At 39.5% G+C, this 24,324-nt stretch overlaps 1 long non-coding RNA gene across 1 annotated transcript in view; it reads left to right on the forward strand.

Moving 5' to 3' along the window:
• The window catches only part of LOC134728895 (uncharacterized), a 105,958-nt gene that overhangs the window by 32,006 nt on the left and 49,628 nt on the right, over positions 1-24,324 (forward strand). Inside the window, exon 2 of the long non-coding RNA XR_010109756.1 lies at positions 22,395-22,472. This is a non-coding gene — a long non-coding RNA (uncharacterized LOC134728895). The remainder of the gene's footprint in view (positions 1-22,394; positions 22,473-24,324) is intronic.

The raw sequence follows: 24,324 nt of genomic DNA on the forward strand, positions 1-24,324 counted from the left end.
TTTTTGAAGAGGACAATTAACAGAAAAAATAGCTGACACCATAGACATCTCAATTGGTTCAGCTTATGAAATGCTGACTAAATATTAAAAGTTGAGCAGATTTTCCACTTGATGGATGCCAAAGCCTTTGCACCCAGATCAGTTGCAGACAAAAGCAGAACTTTCAATGGAAATTTCAAACAAGTGTCATCAAAATTCTAAAGCGTTTTTTCAAAGAATTGTAATAGGAGATGAAACATGGCTTCACCAGTGTGATCCTGAAGACAAAGCACAACCAAAGCAATGGCTACCAAGAGGTGGAAGTGGTCCAGTCAAAGCAAAAGAGGACCAGTCAAGAGCAAAACTCAGGGCAAAAGTTTTTTAGGATGAACAAAGCATTTTGCTTGCTGACCTTCTGGAGTGCCAAAGAATGATAACACCTGTTCATTATGAGAGTGTTTTGAGAAAGTTAGCAAAGCTTTAGCAGAGAAACACTCAGGAAAGTTCCAGAGTGAAGGACTGGAGAGTCCTTCACTACAACAATACTCCTGCTCATTCCTCACTTGCAGAAGGACAATTTTGTGAGAGTTTCCATGGGAAATCATTGGTCATCCACCTTATAGTCCTGATTTGTCTCCTCGTGACTTCTTTGTTGTTTCCTAATCTTAAAATATCTGCAAAGGGCACCCATTCTGTATAATGTATAAAAACTGCATTGACATGGTTAAATGCCCAGGAGCCTCAGGTCTTTAGGGATGGACTAAATGGCTGGTATGACCACTTACAAAAGTGTCTTGAACTTGATGGAGTTTACATTGAGAAACAAAGTTTATATTTTTTATTTTTATCTTTTCATTCCACTTTCTACAAACCTTTTGAAGTTCCTTTGTATTTTTATTGGCCAGGTCTGCTCTGGGCTGAGCCAAGTGCTTCTTCCATGTGCTCCTGCTGTCCTTTTTTTCTACTCTAACACTTACCTTCCAGCATAATTACCAACTTGCATGTCTACTTTCCCCACCACATGGTGAGTTCTTAAAGGGCAGGGGCTATGTCTTGTTAATCATTGTATCCCTTGTTCTAGTATAATGCCCAGAATGTTATAATACTAATCATTGTCATAATCATAATTAACATTTATATCGTGCTTACTATGTGCCAGGCTCTGTTCCAAGCACTTTCCCTAATAACTCATTTAATCCTTACAACACTCTCTAGCTATGCGAGTTTAGGAAGTTATTTTAACATTTTGTGTCTCAGTTTCCTTAACCATAATATGAAGATAGTAATACCTACCTCATAGCTACTCATAATATGAGGGTGGGTTAACTAGTTATTTTATATATACATACATATTCACATACACATGTACAGATACACATACATCCATATACATACAGTAGTACTCCGGTCTGCAGCTTCACTTTCCATGATTTCAGTGACCTGCAGTACAATAGATATGGAGACAGAGAGAGACAGAGAGAGAGAGAGACCTCATTCATATAACTTTTATTACAGTATATTGTTATAATTGTTCTCTTTTATTAGTTGTTGTTAACCTCTTAGTGTGTCTAATTTATAAATTAAACTTTTTCATAGATCATATAACAGGTATCATAGGTATTTCAAGGTATACATTTTGCCTATATGTATAATATAGGAAAAATATAATGTATATACAGGATCCTGCACTGTCTGTGGTTTCAGGCATCCCCTGGGGGTCTTGGAAAGTATCTCCACAGATAAGGGGAGACTACGGTACATACCTTTGTATACATAATGTTATATACATAGTCTATACATATAATATATAAGTATGTATGAATGTATATAATATTTATAAAAAGTTTAGAAGAGGTCCTGCACGTCCTCCATGTGATGAAAATGTTTTTTAAATAAGCAACTCTTTGAGAAAGGCGCTACTCTTACCTCCATTTTAAAGATGCCAAAACTGGCACAGAGAGGTTAAGCAACTTGCCCAAGTTTGCAAAGCTTGTTAGTTTTAGAGACAGGATTGTAACCCAGGCTGTCTACACCTTTTAAATACTATGTTGTACTGCTGCTTAATATTTGAATGCATGAATGAAAATATAAGTGAATTAAAGAAAGCTCTACAATACAGTGATTTACTCAACACTGCACTGCTTTTTGGAAGAAAAGTTGGGGCTAAAAGTCAAATTTGTAAAATTGAAGATGATTTAAGAGGATGACAGTGGGTGGTGAGGAGCCTATACATTATTCACACCTTAATGAGAATCAATTTAATAAGACTGTTATCTCTCTGCCATTTCCTGAGGTTAGTTGTACCGAGGGAGAGAATGGGAATAGCAATGGAGAAGAGCAGAGAAGAATCTGGGGTTGTGAGTGTGACGTTAAGAAAGACCAAGACTGGGTAACATAGACAGTGAATGTTTTGCCAGCAGGGAGACCTGGGGACAGGTTTGACTTTAGAAAAACTTCAAAGTTGTAGAAGTTTCTTTTGCTATAGTCAGGCCTGCTCAAAGAGTAGACTAGAATTGGCCATGACTTGGAGATTACAAGCCTTGCCCGTAAAGAGTACAGGGTGCAGAAGAAGGGATTGCTGCTCCCATTTCCAGGCCACACACATTCCGTTTGCTTAGGTAGAAGCATTCTACCCTGACTTTGTCTCTCTCATCTGACAAACTGACCCTAGAGAAGAAGCAGGGACAGATGGGAGACTCACATACTTGTCTAGAGTCTTCTGCTGTGACCCACTGTTGTGTGGTTTGAATATGGCCCCCAAAGTTCATATGATAAAAACTTAATCTTCAATGCAACAGTGTTGGAAGATGGAACCTAATGGGAGGGGTTTAGGTTATGAGGGCTCCACTCTCAAGAATGGATTGATGCCAATTATAAAAGTGCTTGTTCCTGTGAGTTTGATCTCTTGCTCTCTCTGGCACATATGATCTCCTGCCCTTCTGCCTTCTACCATGAGATGACACAGCAAGAAGGTTCTCATCAGATACAGACTCTTGACCTTGGACTTCCCAGCCTCCATAACTGTAAGAAATAAATCTCTATTCTTTATAAATACCCAGTCTCAAATATTCTGTTATAGCAACACAAAACCAACTAAGACACCCACCAAGTATAGGAACTTACCGGTGAGATGGATTTTTTTTTTCATTTGCTTGCTTTTTTTTTTATTATTATTATACTTTAAGTTATAGGGTACATGTGCACAATGTGCAGGTTAGTTACATATGTATACATGTGCCATGCTGGTGTGCTGCACCCACTAACTCATCATCTAGCATTAGGTATATCTCCCAATGCTATCCCTCCCCCCTCCCCCCACCCCACAACAGTCCCCAGAGTGTGATGTTCCCCTTCCTGTGTCCATGTGTTCTCATTGTTCAATTCTCACCTATGAGTGAGAATATGTGGTGTTTGGTTTTTTGTTCTTGCAATAGTTTACTGAGAATGATGATTTCCACTTTCATCCATGTCCCTACAAAGGACATGAACTCAACATTTTTTATGGCTGCATAGTATTCCATGGTGTATATGTGCCACATTTTCTTAATCCAGTCTATTATTGTTGGACATTTGGGTTGGTTCCAAGTCTTTGCTATTGTGAATAATGCCGCAATAAACATACGTGTGCATGTGTCTTTATAGCAGCATGATTTATAGTCCTTTGGGTATATACCCTGTAATGGTATGGCTGGGTCAAATGGTATTTCTAGTTCTAGATCCCTGAGGAATCACCACACTGACTTCCACAATGGTTGAACTAGTTTACAGTCCCACCAACAGTGTAAAAGTGTTCCTATTTCTCCACATCCTCTCCAGCACCTGTTGTTTCCTGACTTTTTAATGATTGCCATTCTAACTGGTGTGAGATGGTATCTCATTGTGGTTTTGATTTGCATTTCTCTGATGGCCAGTGATGGTGAGCATTTTTTCATGTGTTTTTTGGCTGCATAAATGTCTTCTTTTGAGAAGTGTCTGTTCATGTCCTTCGCCCACTTTTTGATGGGATTGTTTGTTTTTTTCTTGTAAATTTGTTTGAGTTCATTGTAGATTCTGGATATTACCCCTTTGTCAGATGAGTAGGTTGCAAAAATTTTCTCCTATTTTGTAGGTTGCCTGTTCACTCTGATAGTAGTTTCTTTTGCTGTGCAGAAGCTCTTTAGTTTAATGAGATCCCATTTGTCAATTTTGTCTTTTGTTGCCATTGCTTTTGGTGTTTTGGACATGAAGTCCTTACCCATGCCTATGTCCTGAATGGTAAAGCCTAGGTTTTCTTCTAGGGTTTTTATGGTTTTAGGTCCAACGTTTAAGTCTTTAATCCATCTTGAATTGATTTTTGTATAAGGTGTAAGGAAGGGATCCAGTTTCAGCTTTCTACATATGGCTAGCCAGTTTTCCCAGCACCATTTATTAAATAGGGAATCTTTTCCCCATTTCATGTTTTTCTCAGGTTTGTCAAAGATCAGATAGTTGTAGATATGCGGCGTTATTTCTGAGGGCTCTGTTCTGTTCCATTGATCTATATCTCTGTTTTGGTACCAGTACCATGCTGTTTTGGTTACTGTAGCCTTGTAGTATAGTTTGAAGTCAGGTAGTGTGATGCCTCCAGCTTTGTTCTTTTGGCTTAAGATTGACTTGGCGATGCGGGCTCTTTTCTGGTTCCATACGAACTTTAAAGTAGTTTTTTCCAATTCTGTGAAGAAAGTCATTGGTAGCTTGATGGGGATGGCATTGAATCTGTAAATTACCTTGGGCAGTATAGCCATTTTCACGATATTGATTCTTCCTACCCATAAGCATGGAATGTTCTTCCATTTGTTTGTATCCTCTTTTATTTCCTTGAGCAGTGCTTTGTAGTTCTCCTTGTAGAGGTCCTTCACATCCCTTGTAAGTTGGATTCCTAGGTATTTTATTCTCTTTGAAGCAATTGTGAATGGGAGTTCACTCATGATTTGGCTCTCTGTTTTTCTGTTGTTGGTGTATAAGAATGCTTGTGATTTTTGTACCTTGATTTTGTATCCTGAGACTTTGCTGAAGTTGCTTATCAGCTTAAGGAGATTTTGGGCTGAGACGATGGGGTTTTCTAGATATACAATCATGTCATCTGCAAACAGGGACAATTTGACTTCCTCTTTTCCTAATTGAATACCCTTTATTTCCTTCTCCTGCCTGATTGCCCTGGCCAGAACTTCCAACACTATGTTGAATAGGAGTGGTGAGAGAGGGCATCCCTGTCTTGTGCCAGTTTTCAAAGGGAGTGCTTCCAGTTTTTGCCCATTCAGTATGATATTGGCTGTGGGTTTGTCATAGATAGCTCTTATTATTTTGAAATACGTCCCATCAATACCTAATTTATTGAGAGTTTTTAGCATGAAGGGTTGTTGAATTTTGTCAAAGGTCTTTTCTGCATCTATTGAGATAATCAAGTGGTTTTTGTCTTTGGTTCTGTTTATATGCTGGATTACATTTATTGATTTGCATATGTTGAACCAGCCTTGCATCCCAGGGATGAAGCCCACTTGGTCCTGGTGGATAAGCTTTTTGATGTGCTGCTGGATTCGTTTTGCCAGTATTTTATTGAGGATTTTTGCATCAAAGTTCATCAAGGATATTGGTCTAAAATTCTCTTTTTTGGTTGGGTCTCTGCCCGGCTTTGGTATCAGGATGATGGTGGCCTCATAAAATGAGTTAGAGAGGATTCCCTCTTTTTCTATTGATTGGAATAGTTTCAGAAGGAATGGTACCAGTTCCTCCTTGTACCTCTGGTAGAATTCGGTTGTGAATCCATCTGGTCCTGGACTCTTTTTGGTTGGTAAGCTATTGATTATTGCCACAATTTGAGATCCTGTTATTGGTCTATTCAGAGATTCAACTTCTTCCTGGTTTAGTCTTGGGAGAGTGTATGTGTCGAGGAATGTATCCATTTCTTCTAGATTTTCTAGTTTATTTGCGTAGAGGTGTTTGTAGTATTCTCTGATGGTAGATTGTATTTCTGTGGGATCAGTGGTGATATCCCCTTTATCATTTTTTATTGCATCTATTTGATTCTTTTCTCTTTTTTTCTTTATTAGTCTTGCTAGCAGTTTATCAATTTTGTTGATCCTTTCAGAGAACCAGCTCCTGGATTCATTAATTTTTTGAAGGGTTTTTTGTGTCTCTATTTCCTTCAGTTCTGCTCTGATTTTAGTTATTTCTTGCCGTCTGCTAGCTTTTGAATGTGTTTGCTCTTGCTTTTCTAGTTCTTTTAATTGTGATGTTAGGGTGTCAATTTTGGATCTTTCCTGCTTTCTCTTGTGGGCATTTAGTGCTATAAATTTCCCTCTACACACTGCTTTGAATGCATCCCAGAGATTCTGGTATGTTGTGTCTTTGTTCTCGTTGGTTTCAAAGAACATCTTTATTTCTGCCTTCATTTCATTATGTACCCAGTAGTCATTCAGGAGCAGGTTGTTCAGTTTCCATGTAGTTGAGCGGTTTTGAGTGAGATTCTTAATCCTGAGTTCTAGTCTGATTGCACTGTGGTCTGAGAGATAGTTTGTTATAATTTCTGTTCTTTTACATTTGCTGAGGAGAGCTTTACTTCCAAGTATGTGGTCAGTTTTGGAATAGGTGTGGTATGGTGCTGAAAAAAATGTATGTTCTGTTGATTTGGGGTGGAGAGTTCTATAGATGTCTATTAGGTCTGCTTGGTGCAGAGCTGAGTTCAATTCCTGGATATCCTTGTTGACTTTTTGTCTCGTTGATCTGTCTAACGTTGACAGTGGGGTGTTAAAGTCTCCCATTATTAATGTGTGGGAGTATAAGTCTCTTTGTAGGTCACTCAGGACTTGCTTTATGAATCTGGATGCTCCTGTATTGGGTGCATATATATTTAGGATAGTTAGCTCTTCTTGTTGAATTGATCCCTTTACCATTATGTAATGGCCTTCTTTGTCTCTTTTGATCTTTGTTGGTTTAAAGTCTGTTTTATCAGAGACTAGGATTGCAACCCCTGCCTTTTTTTGTTTTCCATTTGCTTGGTAGATCTTCCTCCATCCCTTTATTTTGAGCCTATGTGTGTCTCTGCACGTGAGATGGGTTTCCTGAATACAGCACACTGATGGGTCTTGACTCTTTATCCAATTTGCCAGTCTGTGTCTTTTAATTGGAGCATTTAGTCCATTTACATTTAAAGTTAATATTGTTATGTGTGAATTTGATCCTGTCATTATGATGTTAGCTGGTTATTTTGCTCGTCAGTTGATGCAGTTTCTTCCTAGTCTCGATGGTCTTTACATTTTGGCATGATTTTGCAGTGGCTGGTACCAGTTGTTCCTTTCCATGTTTAGTGTTTCCTTCAGGAGCTCCTTTAGGGCAGGCCTGGTGGTGACAAAATCTCTCAGCATTTGCTTGTCTGTAAAGTATTTTATTTCTCCTTCACTTATGAAGCTTAGTTTGGCTGGATATGAAATTCTGGGTTGAAAATTCTTTTCTTTAGAATGTTGAATATTGGCCCCCACTCTCTTCTGGCTTGTAGAGTTTCTGCCAAGAGATCAGCTGTTAGTCTGATGGGCTTCCCTTTGAGGGTAACCCGACCTTTCTCTCTGGCTGCCCTTAACATTTTTTCCTTCATTTCAACTTCGGTGAATCTGACAATTATGTGTCTTGGGGTTGCTCTTCTTGAGGAGTATCTTTGTGGCATTCTCTGTATTTCCTGAATCTGAATGTTGGCCTGCCTTGCTAGATTGGGGAAGTTCTCCTGGATAATATCCTGCAGAGTGTTTTCCAACTTGGTTCCATTCTCCCCATCATTTTCAGGTACACCAATCAGACGTAGATTTGGTCTTTTCACATAGTCCCATATTTCTTGGAGGCTTTGCTCATTTCTCTTTATTCTTTTTTCTCTAAACTTCCCTTCTCGGTTCATTTCATTCATTTCATCTTCCATTGCTGATACCCTTTCTTCCAGTTGATCGCATCAGCTCCTGAGGCTTCTGCATTCTTCACGTAGTTCTTGAGCCTTGGTTTTCAGCTCCACCAGCTCCTTTAAGCACTTCTCTGTATTGGTTATTCTAGTTATACATCCGTCTAAATTTTTTTCAAAGTTTTCAACTTCTTTGCCTTTGGTTTGAATGTCCTCCAGTAGCTCAGAGTAATTTGATCATCTGAAGCCTTCTTCTCTCAACTCATCAAAGTCATTCTCCGTCCAGCTTTGTTCCGTTGCTGGTGAGGAACTGCCTTCCTTTGGAGGAGGAGAGGCGCTCTGCTTTTTAGAGTTTCCAGTTTTTCTGCTCTGTTTTTTCCCCATCTTTGTGGTTTTATCTACTTTTGGTCTTTGATGATGGTGATGTACAGATGGGTTTTTGGTGTGAATGTCCTTTTCGTTTGTTAGTTTTCCTTCTAACAGAGAGGACCCTCAGCTGCAGGTCTGTTGGAGTACCCTGCCGTGTGAGGTGTCAGTCTGCCCCTGCTGGGAGGTGCCTCCCAGTTAGGCTGCTCGGGGGTCAGGGCTCAGGGACCCACTTGAGGAGGCAGTCTGCCTGTTCTCAGATCTCCAGCTGCGTGCTGGGAGAACCACTGCTCTCTTCAAAGCTGTCAGACAGGGACATTTAAGTCTGCAGAGGTTACTGCTGTCTTTTTGTTTGTCTGTGCCCTGCCCCCAGAGGTGGAGCCTACAGAGGCAGGCAGGCCTCCTTGAGCTGTGGTGGGCTCCACCCAGTTCGAGCTTCCTGGCTGCTTTGTTTACCTAAGCAAGCCTGGGCAATGGCGGGCACCCCTCCCCCAGCCTCGCTGCCGCCTTGCAGTTTGATCTCAGACTACTGTGCTAGCAATCAGGGAGACTCCGTGGGCATAGGACCCTCTGAGCCATGTGCGGGATATAATCTCCTGGTGTGCTGTTTTTTAAGCCTGTCGGAAAAGCACAGTATTTGGTTGGGAGTGACCCGATTTTCCAGGTGCCGTCTGTCACCCCTTTCTTTGACTAGGAAAGGGAACTCCCTGACCCCTTGCACTTCCCGAGTGAGGCAATGCCTCGCCCTGCTTTGGCTCGCGCACGGTGCGCGCACCCACTGACCTGCGCCCACTGTCTGGCACTCCCTAGTGAGATGAACCCGGTACCTCAGATGGAAATGCAGAAATCACCCGTCTTCTGTGTCACTCACACTGGGAGCTGTAGACCGGAGCTGTTCCTATTCGGCCATCTTGGCTCCTCCCGAGATGGATTTTACTAATCATGTCTTACTAAACATAGTGGTTTTACACTTCAAAATTATTCAGTCCCTGTAGCTCAGACATAGGTAATCAGGCCAAAGTAAGTAACTTAAAAATGATTTAACAAAGAAAAATATATCTTTGTCCATGACTCCAAAGCAAGGAGTCAATATCGTTAACTCAAGGAGTTCATTGGAGCCACCAATAAATTGTTCACTTCTTGATGTATGGTGTTAGGGTCTTCTCTAGATGTGGTTTGGGTAAGTCCCAGAGACCTGCCAAACTGGGCACATCTACACTGGCAATCTCTTTGGTTCCATCTCAGGCTATTGGAAAATCGAGGTCATTCTGCAAGGCATGGACTGTAAATTTCCAACTCCGAGTCTAAATGTGCACAGAGTGGTATGTGTATGTCTCCAGCCAGATTTCACTGCCACAGGAGGTGGGGGAATCAAAGGCAGGGGCTGGTCTTTAAAAGGCCTGGAGAAATTTATGACTCAATTTAAAACCACTTGTAGTTTATTGAAGCAAAGGAAATGGAATCGCGAGCTTCAGGGCAGGAGCAGATTTTCTTTAATAGTGAAAGAGGAGCCTGTCCTTTTATCTAGTCTTTCATGACAACAGAACCTTTCCCCAAATCTCACAGATTTGGCAACAAAGCAATGATTAAGTAAAATTTATAAATGTCAAGACTGCCTTTTTTATCCTTGACGAATTGGAGGGTCCAAGAGCCTCCTGGGATGGCTCAATGGCAACAGAACAGTAGAAATACACAGCATAGGGGTACCCAAAGCTTTGGGTTTGGTCTCAAACTTGACCATTTACCTATATAACCTTTGCCAAGCAAGTAACTATTCTTTATGTAACAGATTGAGGGGAATGGAATAGAAGATCCCTCATCAAATGTTCATTAGTTATTTGATGGTGTACAGGAGTCCAGTTTGCAAGCCATATGAACAAGTACATTGAAGCACACTGGTAGATTTCTGTATGTATGACCTAGGCTCTGGGAGATAGATGTACCTGACCAGAATGGGTGCAATTAAGCAGTGTTTATAGCTGCTAGGAACAGAGACCTGACCAAAGTGGCTTAAACACACAGGATTTATTTCTTTCACATATTGTGAAGTCTGGAGGTAAATAGAGACTGGCCATGGCTCAACAGCACAAAGATATCACAACTGAGGTGTCTGTGATTTATTTGGACATTCCCTCATTGTTTCAAGATGGCTGCTGGAGCTCCAACAATTGCAATCTGAACTTCAGGCAACAGAAAGGGCAGCAGGGATAAAAAAGGGCCTTATTGGAAGCCTCAATCAGTGACTTTTGCTTCCATCACATCTGCCACCCTTAAATGTAAAGGAGGTCGGAAAATTTAAGGTTTTTCCCTGCGAGGCATATTTTTGACTCCAATAATGTAGAGAGAAGGGGAAGGTGGATATTGGGTTGGAAACTAGCAGTTTCTTTCTCAATATACAACCAGCGATTTAGTAGTGTGGGAAAATATGAATACAGCTGTGAGGGACATGTAAACTGAACTTGTGTGCAATTTGATCAAACTTTTCTATGTCTTTATGCACTCATGACTTACTCCTCTTCTCTCTCCTTAGATTACTTATCTAAAAAGCCCTTTTGCTCTCCTCAAGGTCAGGGGCCTTATTTGCTCACTGATTAGCAATGTACTTTGCCCATAGTAGGTCCTAAAAAAGACGCATTGAATTGTTTGATGCATGGGAACTGAATTGGATGCTTGGCGATAGAAATGTTTATACACATACTTACTATATGAAACAATTACTGATATTCTCAACTGTTTTAGACTGAGAAAAAGGTTACCAGGGAGATGTGTCGTCTTAACACTTCTTCAAGATATATTATTCTGTGAGACACTGCTTGAATGAGGGAATAAAACTGAAGTTTCCTGCTTATCCTTCCACACCCATCTTAAGTGTCACGCATTCTTAAAACTTTCTTTTTTATGTAAAAAGAGAAGATTACTCTGCCAGCCAAACATGGTACCTACCATGCACCATGCAAGTCGAAGAGAAGAATCTATTGGTGATTTCTGATCCTGACTGCAAATCAGAATCACTGGAAGAATTGTTGTGCAATACAGATTCCCAGGGCTCTGCCCCAGCGATTCAGATCCAGAGTCTGTAATTTCATATAGCACTCCAGATAATTAGGCTGTTCAGCCACACGTAGACATCTCTGGGGCAGAGTCCTCCCTTCTTTGTACCACGGCCATGGCTTCCCTTTGTAGCATTGATCACATGCTAGGTTAGCCTGCTCTCCTGTCTGCAACTCCACCAGACCCTGAAGGTGGGGCCATCTTCTCTCTCAGCATTCTCGTCCGCAGCCCAGTGTCTGAAGGCCTGATGCATAGTAGATTCTCTGTAATTATTTAAGATAATTCTGGTATTTAAGCAAATTGAAAGTACAGTTATCCACCTCTACAGACTCCCAGGTGATGCTGAGAACACTAGCACAAAGAAGCTTGTCTTACCTACCAAGCAACTTGTCTTAACTTTGACCTCTGGGACAGAATATTCTATGGATGTGACCAAAAAGGAGTTTCTAACACACTGGGTGGTGAGTTACCTTGCGAAGCCTGAGCATCTTCAACAGTACTTAATTGTCACCAAATAACACGTCTACAAATGGTTGTGATGCTGGTTACCTGTGGTGGTTATTAGGTTTATGAAATAATACATGTAAAGTGCTTAGCATGGTACCAGGAGCAAAACGATTACTCAATAAATGTTAGTTGATAATGGTGATAATTACAACTACAACTACAAGAGAAAACTTTGCTTACTAAAAGAAACTTAGGACATATAGAAAAGCATAATGAAGAAACCAAAAATTTACCTTTAATTGTGCCAGGCAAATCAATAGCCTTGTATTAGTATAATTTTTTCCAGTTTTTTTCCAAGCATCTATACTAACACATATTTTAAAAATATGCATAGGATATATTAAAAGTTCATATGATTTCTAAATATTTTAATATTTTACTTTGAATGTATTATTTATATCACATATAAGTTATATGTTAAATATTTTAAATATAAACAATATGGTATCTTTTACTACGACATAATATAAATAATGTATATAACTAGGAATAAGTATACCCAATTTTGTATCAAGCAGCCGCATCCCTGGAGATGACTCTTTATGCCTTTCCCTGTTTCACTAGCTTCATCATTCTGGGGTCCTTTAGCCACTACCCTCTCTTCCACTGTCTAGAGAACCCTGCCCTTGCTCCACATAGGCCAGGCTGGGGTGGCAAGGCTGGACTGTTCTAATAGTGACAATAATGGGTGTGTGAGCAGGAGGCCTGAACAGCCTGGTCCTGCTTGTGGGGTCCGCTGAGCTCTGGTCACTTTATGTTGCCAATGAGGGGACTCTTTCACCTTCAAGCTGTGCTCATGTTCATTCACGGGCCTCCCTTCTGTGCCAATCAGAAAGATGACATGTGGCTGTCTCTCTTGGTTGCCACACGTTAAGCCTCAGCTCACAATGGGTACTTGGTCTGGAACTATCCTGGGCATTTGAAAGTGACATTGCTATTTCCTACAATCTAACACTTGTGAATAATTTCTAGCCGAAGGTAAAAATTTACATTTCAATGACCAGCAAGTTTTAGCACATTTAAGAAATTGGCCTGAGCCTTCCAGGCCTTATACACAGGTTTTGTTAATGAATCTGGCAGAGAGTAGTTGCATTCCTAGGCTAAGTACTAGAACAAAAAGGACCTGTTTTCCTACGTAATGAATTGCTGAGAAATTATTCAAAATTTGACTTAAAAAGCCTCTTGCCAGTGAGCTCAATTCTCTGAGCCATGAATTAGATAAAGGGCTTTTATAAACCCACAGAGGGAAACCCTCTGAGGATTTATGTGGGTGAGGAGAGAATGTCTGTTCAATGCTACCATCTCCTCCCAAGTGCTTGTGCATGATGCAGAGGCTCAGGGACCTTGCATACAAACGCCAAGGCTGACTGGAGCCACTGCAAGGGTGGGCTCAGCAATGTTCATGCTGCACCCTGGCCCCAGACTCCCAGCTGCAGCTTCCACTGAAGTGTAGCAGAGTACTGCCTCTCCCCTGCCCCGGAGTCAGAGGCCACAGGGGAAAGAATGGTCAAGAGGACAGGGAAGGCCTCCTCCCCAGTCCCTAAAGCCATTGTCCTTCCTAAAGGACAACATCTTCCTTAAAAAAACTCTTCCTAAATACTTTGCTAAAGATGTTGTCCTGGCCAGGCATGGTGGCTCACACCTGTAATCGCAGCACTCTGGGAGGCCGAGGCGGGAGGATTGCTTGAGCCCTGGAGTTCGAGACCAGCCTGGTCAACATGGTGAAACCCAGTCTCTACTAAAAATACAACAACAACAAAAAAAGCCAGGTGTGGTGGCACATGCCTGTAATCCCAGCTACTCAGGAGGCTGAGGTGGGAGGATCACTTGAAGCCAGGAGACAGAGGTTGCAGTCAGCCAAGATCTCACCACTGCAATCCAGCCTAGGTGACAGAGGAAGACCCTGTAACCAAAAGAAAAAAAAAAAAAAAGACGTTCCTGCCTCCATCCTCAACACTAATTCAGATAAGATCTGAAGATCTGAACGTCTCGTAACACTGAGGCTTTTAGCTCCTGAGTGTATATGAAAGAGTGTTTAAAGATGATTCCAGGCCAGGTGTAGTGGCTCATGCCTGTAATCCCAGCACTTTGGGAGGCCAAGGCGGGCAGATCATAAGGTCAGGAGATCGAGACTAGCCTGGCCAACATGGTGAAACCCTGTCTCTACTAAAAATACAAAAATTAGCTGGCCGTGGTGGCGCACGCCTATAGTCCCAGCTACTCGGGAAGCTGAGGCGGGAGAATCTCTTGAACCTGGGAGTTGGAGGTTGCAGTAAGCCAAGATCGCACCACTGCACTCCAGCCTGGGTGACAGAGCCAGACTCTGTCTCAAAAAAAAAACAAAAAACAAAAAACAAAAAAACATGATTCCATGTAAATGAAGTCCCACACACTAGGAACAGAATTCCTTTCAGGAATAGAGCTCTAAGAATGAAGGATGTAGTGACCGACCAAGAAGGTATCAGACTGCAATGGGATTTCGTGATGTCCTTTAACCAAGCTTTCCCTAAAAACAAGGGCACTCACAGTCACACAGAGCTGTTCAACGCATTGACATTTTCTCCCGCCTACATTTTCCCTGATAAGAGATAAAAAGTCAATTTCTTGCCTTGTTTAACTTTCATTACCTATCAGCCTACCTGCCTTCCCTGACCCAGGTGTATCTCCGATTCAACTATGCCTCATGCCCACTGTCCACTCCAACGGTGTATGCCCTTGGACTGCCAGCTTGGAGTTCTGGCCTGGCTCCCACTAACTACTTGGGCATGAGGACAACCTGGATATGACATCTGTCAGCCCAGTGATGGCCAAGATAGTCTGGTGAAACCTACTTTGTTTGATTTCCAAGAGGTTCCAAAAACTATTTAGCAATTCCATGGAAGCAATGAGTGATTTCCTCTCTAACCAGGGTTTACATGCTCTTTAAGAAGGAAATAAGCAAGGGGCAAGAGGGCTTTTTTTTAACATTGGAGCCAGAAAGATACAATGGGTGAGCATGTCCAGAAGTATTGCGCCAGACTTCCCCAGTATAAAAACTATAAAAGCACAAAATTCCCTTCATGGATAGTCACTGGGCCTGGAGATGTCATCATTCTAGGTGTGAAAAACCCCATGTTTCTACTTCTAATAGCTGTCTTCTCAAAGTTCAAGAAAGCATAGACCAAGAGCTCGCATTGTTTCCTAGGAGCTAGAAAACAGATTGATATTAACAAGCGTTTTGGTGGATCCTGGAAGTGTGGCCTGGAAGCTGGTTGGCTCAGTTGATTAGAACCCTGCAGCAAGTGGATTAAGTTTGCATCAGCAGATGGCCCAGCCAGCATTCTTCCCATTTGTGGATACATTCATTACCCCCCATTTTCTGTATGGTCACATTGGGACAGATGAATGAGTGTTTATGTCATTCTGCCTTTAATCCAGTACATCTGTACTGAGTACAATCGCCAGCACTGGAGTAGGTGCTTCAAAATATAAAAATAAGTGTAAGTTTTTAAAGTAGTTGAAGATTGCTTCGAATTCATCATTTTGTTTTTCCTCTTCATTCTAAGGCTCTTGAAGCTGAAATCTTAAACTGGAAATCTCAGCCCTAAGTTTTCCAGCCATTGTGCGCCAAGTTAGCAAGGTATTAGCAGTTATACACTCTCCAGTTGTTGGAATCTGGGATTTGTCTGGCAACTGCATGCCCTTGATCAAAGCCATGACCAACTGCCCAGTCATCATTGTGCTATTATTGCCTTTGTTTCTTGATTTGTACCTAAAGGTGCCTCCTGGACATGAAGTTTTTCTTTAAATACTAAACTACTTTTATGAGGTTTGGAGAGTTCGCCTAGCTTTTGCCAGTACCTATTCTTGAGGAATGAACACTGATCTCTCTGTAACCAGCACTACTGGGTGGAGTCCTAGACTACACTTGGGCCACCCCTTGACTTACATGCTGTCTTCTGCCTGTGCCACTTCCACATCAGGAACACTTGGCTATTGACGCTATTTGGTCAGGGCTGAGCATAACATTTGCCATTTGGATGACTGGTGAACAGTCCCTCATGATCCACCTTTGGTCTTACCATGTCCTGGCTTCCTGTCTCTAACTGACTCACACTGAGGTTTCTGCATAAATTGGAGCTGAAACTCTTAGGACATAAAAACTTATGCTAAGTGAATTCTACCATCCATTTTATGCTAGTTGTCAGTATTATTCCTTTCCCATATAGATAGAACCCAGTATTGTAATCTCTCAAAGCATTTCATAAATCAGAGCTATTTCACTCTCTATGTCAGTATTCCTCAAAGCTTCCAAACCCAACCATCTCATCTGTTTAAAACAAAGAATTTTAAATCCCTCCATTTCTACATCGCTTTGGTCTTACCAAACATGCACCTCTAGGTTGAAAAGCCAGAACTTTAGAAGTTAGAAGAATGAGAAACTTATATAAATAACAGATACTTAATAATAAGTACTAGCTGTACTACAAATTAATTAGCAGTAAAATGTAATTAGCTGTAAAATACAGTAAGATGAAAAGGGTGCGACCAAGAAAGCATCCAAAGATGTTGCATTTGTCACATGCAACATCTTGTCACATGCAACATTTGTCACATGCAACAACAAATAATGTGACAGTAACACATTATTTGTCCTTCTGTTTTTTAAAGTTCTTGAATTGCCCATGGAAGATGCCTGTTGTCTTTTCTTTCTAAGTATGCTCTCTTCTGGTGATGATGAAATCACTCTTCTTTTTTTCTCATGCTCTGCTAATGTAGTACCCCTGGCTACAAGGGTGACATGTGGACCAGGCCTTGCTAATCAGAACACTCCATTCCCCCAGCCACAGGATTAGTTCAAGGATGAACATGTGACTTAAGCCAGACAAATCAGGGGCAGCCTATTTTTGGGGTATTAATGTTAACATTAAGGACTATGGGAACTTTTGTTTGTTAGGAGCTATTTTGTCCACCATACATAGAAACCCTGCTATCATGGAGGAAAGCAAGGTCATAAGATGCAACAAAACATATTTCTGATGATGCCACCTGACCTAGCCAAGCTTGCAGTTCCGTCTCATGAACTATTCAGTGGCATGAACACTTTGTGCTTTCCTTGCATTAGCATGAGTTAAATGTCTCTCATTTTAAATCAAAACATTCCTGACAACTATGGGTCTTCTCTTTAGGAATGATGAGGATTTAGTCGGGGACACAATGAAATTATGGGGGTAGAAAGTAGTGGGTGTTCCTGTACATACAAGGCAAGTAATATACAAGCCAAGCTCACAGCAGTTAACAGGTTTAGCTTTTAAAAGTATTTCTTCTCTTTCAGAGGGAGATTGACATTTGAAAACAAAAGATGTATTTTACTCTAGAGGCCCAGATAGTTATGACATGAAACCACAGTTTTCAAATATTGCTGGCTGAAGTCATTGGAAATTGCTGCATGATCAAACAAACTTGAGGGAAATCCAACTGTTTTTCAAGCATTTAGAACTAAAGTACAATGAATCACATGAGAAACCTCTCTGCTCTTCCACTTTGTCATGAAAATGCTAAGTGCTGAGACTTATCACATGAACGCATCATGATACATAATTTATTTTAGGACCAGGGTAATTTGCAGGCACTATCAATTGGCAGCATATAACAGAAAAAAATGAAAGTAATAGTGGCTTGAACAGGACAGGAGATTGTGTCTATCTCAAATGAAAGAAGTGTGGAAGCAGCCAGAGAAGAGCTGCTCTGGCAGCCCTACTGAGTCATCAGAGACCCAGGTCCCTCCCAGCTCTCCCCTCTGCCCTCCCTGGGGCTCTGAGATGTCTTCTTGAACTCCAGCCTCATATTTTTGCTCTAGGCAGCTAGACAGATGTAGGGACCAAGAGCATGACCCTCCCTTTTTGGAAACTTCCCAGAAGTCACATGGAACTCTATGGCCAAACTTGGTTACATGGTCACTGCCAACTACTTTATGGCTTGGTGAAGGTAGTCTTTCAATTGGGTGGCAATGTGCCCAGGTAAAGAGCAGGGATCATATTACATAGAAAAAGGACAGAATGGATGTTTAGGGGTAACTACTAGTCTGTGTGTGTTGGGAGGGGTATGTAACAGGGTGGAAGCAAGAATTCAGGGATCCTGAATCTTTTGAGGCTAACAGATATCAGTGCTTCCTAAACTTCGTATGTTTGAGAGGAAGCTATCGAATTGTTCATCATGGTGAATACTTGGTCTCTTACTTCTTTGAAAAACTTTGTGTTCCAGCTTTCTCTGCTTTGTCTCTCATAAAAATCAAGTTCCAAAAATGCACACAGTAGACATTTCCATTACCCACGGCTTTTTATTCATTGTATCAGCTAGGCTATTCATATGTTTGCTGATAATGGCTATAAGTCAAGATTTTAATAATAAAAATGAAATATGAATATGTTATTTTCTCTCTTACTATGCATATTTTCTAGTTCTTCCCTCTGAAAAATGAAAGCAAAACAATCATAGCTCTTAGATTCAATAAAAATTCATTTGGTTTAAACCTTTAGATGATGACAGAAAGAAGAATACTGCAGTTTGGAGGAGGTAGACTGAAAGTTCTTTCTCAAACGTTCATTGTTTATCAACTCCCACTGCCTCCTCCCTACCTCTCTGCAGCCTTCCAAAATTTAAAAGGCCCTTTATGGGGCAGGTTGGGGAGTCTCTGCATGGAACTGTGTATGGATTCTAGTCTGTGTCTGTTTGGTTGATTGATTGGTGAGTAGGTGAGTTGATTGGTGAAATAAAGAAGGATTAAAGAGTGTATAGAGACCTCCAGTCATAATGTCACATATGTTTATACTTTGATGTACTCATGCAAAACACATGGCAAAAATGGGTTTATTAATGTGAACTGTATAAGACTGCTGATATTTTATCATTTTACCAAGAAACTAGCAATTTCATATGGTCCAGTCTAGTAATGTAAAGAGAGAAAGAAAAGCAAAATGACATAGGATCAAAAATAAAACAAACATAACTTAAGATTTGGGAAAGAATCACTAAGTGATGAAAGGGGCTGAAACCACTGGTGTATATGGGATCTTGAACTCAGACAGTGGTATATAGGAGTTTGGCTCTTGTAGGGTAATGAAGACTCAACATGCTCTGTGTGAGATTTCTGAAGCTCACTGCTTGAATTAATGGAGCTACCCTGATCCTAAGAGGAGTCTGCAAAAAACTACTTCAAACTGTTGTCTGGGGCAAGGCTCTTCACATGATACAGGTCTAGGAAAATAGGAAGAACCAGATATAATCTCGCAACCTGGAGACAAACTAAGCCACTGGCTGGCTAGATGAATCTGCATGTCACCAATATCACATCAAGGCAGGAAAACTGAACTTCTGTTATGTTGCCAGATCTGGAAGCTAACTAATGACATCCATAAAACCACTGCACAAGGATAATTGCGCATAGGGGGAGAAAGAGAATGAAAAACACTGAAAATTGACCTGCAAACTCAAAATGCAAAACATGCAAAGAAATTTAATGCTAACAAAGATGACAACTTTGAATCTTTAACATGAATTTATTTTAGAGGAAATGAATCTTTTAATAAAAGTTTTATATTAAGCCATAAAACAAAACTAAAGATAAACTAAGAATGAGAAAATAAATAATTAGAAATTTTCAAAATTAGAAAAATAGTCATTGAAATAAAAGTTTAATAGATGCCGTTTACTTTAGATTGGAATGAATGAAGAGACAATAAATGAATAGGTAATTTGTACAGGACATAACACAGAGAGACAAAGAGTTTAAAATTATGGCTGAACTGTTAAAAGATACAGGATAAATGAAAAATCTCCAACATATATCTAATATAAATGCTAGAAAAAGAGATGTGAAAGAATAATAAAGAGTAATTATGTGAAGAGACAATAACTTTAACTTCTAGTTATGAAAGCATTTATTACTGCTTCCTACCAAGATTTTACTAACATGACAGTAAAAATATCACAAATAAATCGATTAAGTTATAGCTAGGAGAAATGAAAACAGATCCAAAACTTAAGCTTGAAAATAAATGAATAAATTATAGCAGATTTGGTGAATGAGAGCTTAAGCCAAATCCACAAAGGGAGAAGTCAACAGTAACCAACATGATTTATACTTCAAAAAACAAGAATGGTTCAGAAATTGGAGACTTGGATATATCTGACAGGAAAATTGGTTGAAAGTCTTTATTGAAGAAGCAGTGAACTACCCAGATCTCCTTTTTCACCAGGTCCAGCCAAGTCAAGTCACCACCCCTCCTCGCTCTCTGGGAAAAGACTGGAGTTTTGTTTGTTGAAGAAGTTATAGTGAGGGACTCTGGAATCAGGGAAAACAGGAACAGATGAAATGACTTAATTCCATTCAGTACAATTACAAGTACTGAAGAAAATGTGTTTCTAGGTTACCAGGGCCCACCAAATCCTCCCGCAAAAGAAAAAGACCCACACCAATGTATGTTATTTTGAAATTCCAAGTCCCTGGAGATTAAGAGGAGTATCCTGAGGTCAGGAGCTCAAAACCAGCCTGACCAACATAATGAAACCCCATCTCTACGAAAAATACAAAAATTAGCCAGGCGTGGTGGTGAGTGCCTGTAATTCCAGCTAACTGGGAGGCTGAGGCAGGAGAATCTCTTGAACCCAGGACGCAGAGGTTGCAGTGAGCCGAAATCGTGCCACTGCACTCCAGCCTGGGTGACAAGAGCAAAACTCCATCTCAAAAAAAAAAAAAAAAAGAATCTAGTATATTTTATTTATAAAAGTTCAAGCACAAAATATCAAGAATAAGAAATTTAAGCTGCCCAACAGCAAATTCTGAGAAAATTTTTTAGTCTAGAATTCTCTTTCTCTCTCTCTCTTTATTTTTTTCTTTTTGTTTTTGAGATAGGTCTCACTCTGTCACCCATAATGGAGTGCAGTGGTATGATCTCGGCTCACTACAGCCTCTACCTCCTGGGCTCAAGTGATCCTCCCACCTCAGCCTCCTGAGTAGCTGGGACATGAGCACCACCATGCCCAACTAATTTTTTCTTTTATGTAGAGATGGGATTTTGCTGTATTGCCAGACTGGTCTCAAACTCCTGGGCTTAAGTGATCCACCTGCCTCAGCTTCCCAAAGTGCTAGTAGTCTAGAATTTTATACTAGGCTACTGTAGTCTATTCATTCTAGAGAATGAAATAAAGATCTTGTTTTTCAGGCATGCAAGGTCTCAAAAAATTTACTTTCTGTGCACCCGTCCTCAGAAAGCTGTTTGAGAATATACTCCATCAACATCAAAACATAATCCGAAAAACGACAAAAGCATAAGATCTAGGGAACAGTGAATTCAATTAGAAAAGAAGAAAAAGGAATCGAGATGATTAAGGGAGATTCCTGGATTACAACTGTGCAACCAACCTAGGAAGCAACCCCTTCAGATTGTAAGAGGAGGTTGAAGGACTCCACGAGAGATATCTATAAGACATAAATAAAACTGGCAGATTATCTGATGTGTCTGATCATATAAAAATATGTTTTAAAGTTGGATTAATGCCAGGTATATAAAAATTTAACTGAATAAAAGAACAAGGCAATTATTTGTATAGGGGGAATAAAATTTTTCAGTAGAAAAATGTGATCACAGCATGGCTCAGTTATGAATAATAATAGTTATAATAGTGCAAATGTTCCCTCAGTTTAACTAAAATTATAACATAACTATATTGGAAGGATGGAGATTGCAAAATGTGTGTTTGAGGAGGGTGAGGATTAAAAGGGATAAATTGTTATCCCTCATGTTAGAAAGTCAATAGATAAATCTAAAACTAAAAAAAAAAAATAGTATACAAATGTTATTTTTAATAATAGAAGTAAACTCTAAAAGAAACAGCTAAAGTATTTAAAAGTAGAAAGTGGCTGCTTCAAAGGAGCAAAAAAAATCAGGACTGGAGAAAGGTGAGGCAGGAATTTGCTGTTTTTCATTCTGTCTTACAGAAATATTTTACTATTAAAATTTTGTGCATGTATTTTTATTTAGATAAAAATTGAATTAAAAGCCAAAGACAATAGCTAAGAATATTTTATGACTCCTCAGATGACATACACTCCAAATACCCAACAGAATAAATAAAAATAAATCTATTCCTAGACATGTTAGAGTAAAATAGAAGAATATAAAGGACAAAGAGAAAGCTACCAAACAAAGGAATAAAAGTTAGATTGGCAGAGGCTTCTTTTTAGAAGGAACTTTTAGACTCTTCAGAAACAATAGGCACTATGGAGACATAATTTCAAAGTGTTGAGGGTAGAAAAGCGCTGTCAACATACACATTTATACCGATATAAACTGTCATTCAGGAATAAAACTAAGACTTTTTAAAAGAAAGACTAACATATCTGATATGGTTTGGCTGTCTCCCCACCCAAATTTTTGTAATCCTCATAATCCCCACTCGTCTAGGGAGAGACGTGGTGGGAGGATACTGGATCACGGGGGTGGTTCCTCCATGCTGTTCTCCTGGTAGTGAGTGAGTTCTCACGAGATCTGATGGTTTTATAAGGGATTCTTTCCGCTTGGCTCCTCACTCTTTTTTCTCCTGCCGCCAGGTAAAGAGAGTCTTTGCTTCCCCTTCGTTTTCTGCAATGATTATAAATTTCCAGAGGCCTCCCCAACCATGTGGAACTGTGAGTCAATTAAACCTCTTTCCTTTATGAAGTTTCTTTATAGTAATGTGAAAATGGACTAACACAATATCACTCATAGAACAATAAGAGGATGTACATCCTCTAAAAGAACGATTAGAGAATGTACTTCAATACACATCAAAGTGAATTCAGGGGAACAGAATAGAAAAATTGATAATGGCAAATTTCATCAACAATTATATGTTTATTTACGAAACTATTAAATTTTTGTGCTTTTAAAATAAGGCAGAACTAAAACTCTAGGGAACAATAACATGAGGAAGGAAGTGTTAATGGGTAGCTAAAACCTGTTCAGGTCCTTATGGCAGGGAAAAAAGAGAACCCAGGTATACATTTTGAAAATTCAAGGGTATTTACCAACAGAATAGAAGTAGTAATGCTCTTATCCAGTTGGAGTGTAAGCTTGTATAACTTTAAAAAGCAAGTTGGCAATACCTAATAAAGTTAAAACTGTACAAACTCTAAAACCTAGGAATTGCATTTCTAGATGTAGATGCCAGAGAAACTCTCAAAACTTGCACAAGAGAAGTGCATGAGAATGTTCATTGCCACGTTGTTTGTGATGCAAAACGTTAGATGCAACCCAAATGTCAATAAAAGAAGAATGGTTAAAAAAATTGTTAATGGTTAAACAAATGTATTCATACAATGAAATATTATATAGCAAAAAAATTAATGGATTTAACTAGAGTAACATATATAAACTACATCAATCTAAAAACATCGAGGACAAAAAACAAGTTATAGTATGTGTGCAAAATAATATAATTGCATAGTTTGAAAACACACAAAACAATACAACTCTATGTTGTTTATCTGCAGTAAAAGTATACAAATTGCTTGGGAATTGGAAACACAATACAGGATAGAGTTTACCTCTGAGAAGAAAGGAGAGCACATGGAATTAGGGAGAGGTAGTTAGGTGACTTCAACTGTGTACGTAACATTTTCTTGTTTTATTTTGTTGAATATGAAGCAGTTGAGCAAAATGTTAAGATTTGTCCAAATTGGGTGCTGAGAACACAAGTGTTCATTTTCCTGTTCCTTATGCTTCTCTGTATGTTTGAAATATTCCATAGTTTTAATAATTTTTTTTTTTTTTTTTTTTTTTTTTTTTTTTTTTTTTTTGCTCAGGGGCACCAGGCCTCAACTAAAAATAATACTTAAAAAAGAAAGTGATCCAGAAGCCCAAGAGAAGGAATAATAAGAAAAAACTTCACAGGACTTAGCATCGCACTATTTCATAAAATCAGGAATGCAGCTGTCTTATTCATTGTCATGTTGATACCATGTCTAACATGTAGTTCATGCTTAACAAATATTAATTGAATGAATAAATTAGGATGTGTTAGGAGTAAGAGAAATAAAATACACAAGGAGTGGATGAGGGATGCCCATAATGAGAGCAGTGGCCTTTGAATATTTTTGTTCACATAACACTGATTTTCCAAAATAATTTTGAAAAATGATGTAGCCCTTGCACATTTTAGATTGACACCCCCCAAAAAATCATCATTAGCTGAATAGTTATGAAGGGTGTAATTTCCAGCATAGTGTAACTATTGACGTTTAAAAATAAAACCTTTACATTGCCCTTTAAAACATATCCAAAGGAATCTAACTACTGTAGTAATTTCATACGCATTATCCACTTAAAAAATCAATGTGTTATATCTAAGAAAAGAATTCTATTATCTCAAAAGATATATAAAGATCAATGCCAAAAATGAGGGAAATATATAAGCTCAGCTTTTAAAATGGGAAATTTTACATTATTCCTTTTTGTTCTTCAAGTTCCCCCCAAAGAAATTTATCTTAATGTAGTAATTTT

The sequence above is a fragment of the Pan paniscus genome, chromosome 15 (assembly GCF_029289425.2).
Source record: "Pan paniscus chromosome 15, NHGRI_mPanPan1-v2.0_pri, whole genome shotgun sequence".
NCBI classification, from domain to species: Eukaryota; Metazoa; Chordata; class Mammalia; order Primates; family Hominidae; genus Pan; species Pan paniscus.